This window comes from Neomonachus schauinslandi, chromosome 5 (assembly GCF_002201575.2).
Source record: "Neomonachus schauinslandi chromosome 5, ASM220157v2, whole genome shotgun sequence".
In the NCBI taxonomy this organism is placed as follows: domain Eukaryota; kingdom Metazoa; phylum Chordata; class Mammalia; order Carnivora; family Phocidae; genus Neomonachus; species Neomonachus schauinslandi.
The window spans coordinates 161,989,058-161,992,376 of record NC_058407.1 but is presented as its reverse complement, the minus strand read 5'-3'; the positions used below and the strand labels follow the sequence as shown (position 1 = coordinate 161,992,376).

At 37.1% G+C, this 3,319-nt stretch overlaps 1 pseudogene; it reads right to left on the bottom strand.

The window, feature by feature from the left end:
- Positions 1-1,010: 1,010 nt before the first annotated feature.
- LOC110589795 lies at positions 1,011-2,335 on the bottom strand (annotated as a pseudogene).
- Positions 2,336-3,319: the final 984 nt, after the last annotated feature.

Genomic DNA, 3,319 nt, shown 5'->3' with positions numbered 1-3,319 from the left:
ACACTGTCCCGCGAGGGTCCTACCCCCTGCTTAGCCACTGGAGCGACGTCCCTCAGCGGAGCCGGCTTCTAAAAGTTCTGATTTTGTGCTCTGCGGCTCTATCACTTGCCAGAAGGGGCCGATGGAGGCCCCTCCCCCGCCATCTATCCTCCCTAATCGCCTCGATTCACTTCTCCGCACGTCCTACCTTCCAGAAAGTGGTCGCTTTTCTGTTCAGAGAATTGTTGCTCTTCTTTTCTTCGATCTCCTATTGAGTTCATAGGTGTTCAGAGTGGTTTGATCCCTATTCAGCTGAATTCCTGGGACCAGACGAAATCCAGGTCTCCTACACTTCCGCCATCTTGCTCAACTCTATAAGGAAGGATTTTTTAACAGTCCACCATTAATTATAATTTTTGCTGTAAGTTCCCAGCTATAACTTTTTGTGCTTCTCTTTTATAGATTTCATGGAGCCACTCTCAGAACACTTCTGCCCTTCCCTACCAACCCCCACCTGCCCTTGTTAGATAATCTCTCCAAATCCTATGACCACTGGTCCTTATTTATTTAATTTAATTTGTAACATCTTGTTTAATTTAACATGTAACATCTTGTTTCTTAAAATTTAAAAAAAAAAATGCCTAAAGCAAACGTGGAAACCTATTAGGATCTATTAATTCCAGGTGGTGAGGCACTGGTATTATTATTTATTATTTATTCTTTGTGCATTTCTATATTTAAAAACTTTCTGTTAAAAATTTCTAGTTTTTTCCATTTCAGAGTCAGTATGTATGAGTTAATTTGTCTTAAACCATGTTTTTAAAATAACAATTTATATGAATATAAGAATGTTAATATGAAAACATTTCAAAAGAACACCTAAATTATCATTTCATTTATTTATTATAAAGAGGAATTAGTTTAAAATAATTTTTTGCATTGGTGATGGGAACAAAATTCATTAATAAATATTCTCAGGATTTCTCTCTTCTTTTTTACCTGCTGAAGACAATTTTGTCTTTCCTCTCTGCTTACACCTTACAAGAAGAGCTTTGGTGATATAAAACCAGGAGAATGGGTAGAAAGACACGAGAACTGGAGAGGTAAAATTCTTGGAGATTAGTCCAGGTAAGGAGTGAAGAATTAAGGGTTTCAAGAATGGGTGACTTTGGACTAGTCAGAGGTGTCAGTGAACTGCAACAGAAAGAAAAGGACATTCTAGAAACTATGGCTGTGGGTTATGAGTGGATCCATTATAATATTTTTTAAGTGATGTTAGTAAACATTGAAATTACTTTTTAATTGCTGACTATTGCTTCTTTGTCAGTACTTAGGGCCTCAATATTTATTTGAGTTACATGCTCATAAATTACTGAAATTTATTTCCCCACTGTTTCCTGAAGAAGTCTTGGGAGAGGGGAGGTCAAAATATTACATTCTCATTGCTGTGTTGCTTGGGGTGGGGGGGGGGGGTTATTTCATTTAAATACAGTGATGGTAGAAGTGATGGGCTTTAGAATCTTCAGAACATTTTATAATCAAAGTCTAAAAATATAAGGTATCATTTCTCAAACATGCAAGCTCTTTGACATATCTTTCAAACTGTGACATCCTCTCTACCTACTACATATAATATTTATGTATATATATAATATATACATATACCTACTACATGATAATATATATAATATATAATTATATAATACATATATATAATATATATGCATACATATACACATGTATTATGTTTAATATATATTATATATAATTATAATGCAAACACTTTATCATATCTCTGTTAACTACTATTATATATATTCAAAAAAATTTTTATGGTGAAAAAATTTATATTTAGATTTATCCAGCTGGACTCAGTGTACATGATCCCAGTTTTGTTGGCAACATCCAAAGCATCACAGTCAGGAGCCTGTCAAACATATGCCTTCTTTTCTTCATCAGGCCTGATCAGGGTGTTGACCTTGGCCATATCAATGTCATAGGGCTTCTTCACAGCCTGTTTGATCTAGTGCTTGTTGGCCTTGATATCTACAGTGAACACAAGTGTGTTGTTGTCTTCTACTTTCTTCATGGCTGACTTGGTAGTTAGGGGGAACTTGATGATGGCACAGTGGTCAAGCTTGTTTCTCTTAGGGACGCTCTTTTGAAGATATTTGGGCTGCCTTTGAAGACGCGGTGTCTTGGGCCATCGGAAGTTAGGTGATATGCAGATCTTTTTTTGTGTGTGACTGTGGAAGCCTTTCAGCACTGCTTTCTTGGCCTTCAAAGACTTTGCTTTGGCTTCAGCTTTGGGGGTGGTGGCAAGGGCTTCCTTCTTCACCTTTGGCACCATCTTCATGAAAAGGTATACATTCAAAAATTTAAAATAAATCTCCCATCCCTGATTCTTGCTCTACACAGTAAATGCTTTCACCATTTTGTAGCTGTGTGAGTATATGTGTTTACCTTCACATTATAGAAAGACATATTGGCCTACTATTTCTTGATTTTTCAGTTTTAGGTACTAACCGTAGACTTCCTAATATGGGAGATGAGGATTTAACATTCTTACAAATCTTCCCTCATCCTCCTCATATAGTTATAATTTTTGGTTAAATCAATACTCAGTGCTTATATAAATATTATTCATGGCTGAGTGGTGTACGACGAAAACAATTTCTTATATAACATTTCCTCTACCTCAGAGTTAATAATGATTGTCTTATTAGTTCATTTGCTTATTTTCTATACCTGTCAATCACTGTATATAATTATATAACTACAACTATGAGTTATTCTAGGTGGCAAATGGGGGCCAGGGACTGAGACACCATCACCATTCAATATGTTCATTTGTACTTAACCTCCTGTTTTCATTGCAGCACCTTTGCAGCAGTCCAGTGTCCCTGAGCCCAGATTCCGTTTACATCATCCTCTCCAAGGAGCAACACCGCAATGTTCTGCAAAGGTAAGCAGTCACCAAAGCTGGCGGGTTCCGGAGGCAATATGGAGATCCAAATTCTTCTTGTAGACTTTCCACCAACTTCCTATTTTGAACCCAAGCTGAATCCCACCCTCAGAGACACCTGTGGCCTTCTGGAGTTCAGGCAATTCCAGGTTGCATTTAGCCTTTCCTCTCTGCAAGCTTGAGTTTCATTTTTTTCCTCCAATTTGCCAAATTCCTTTCCATTCATTCTTCTTCTTTCCAGATTCCCAAATTTTGTTTCTATCATGGCTTTTCCTGAAAACTGACTAATCTCATACCAGTAACCTTCTATGACTCCGTTTCCCAATCTATTAAATGAAAGAGTCATGCTCTCCTCTACAGCACACAGATGCAAAT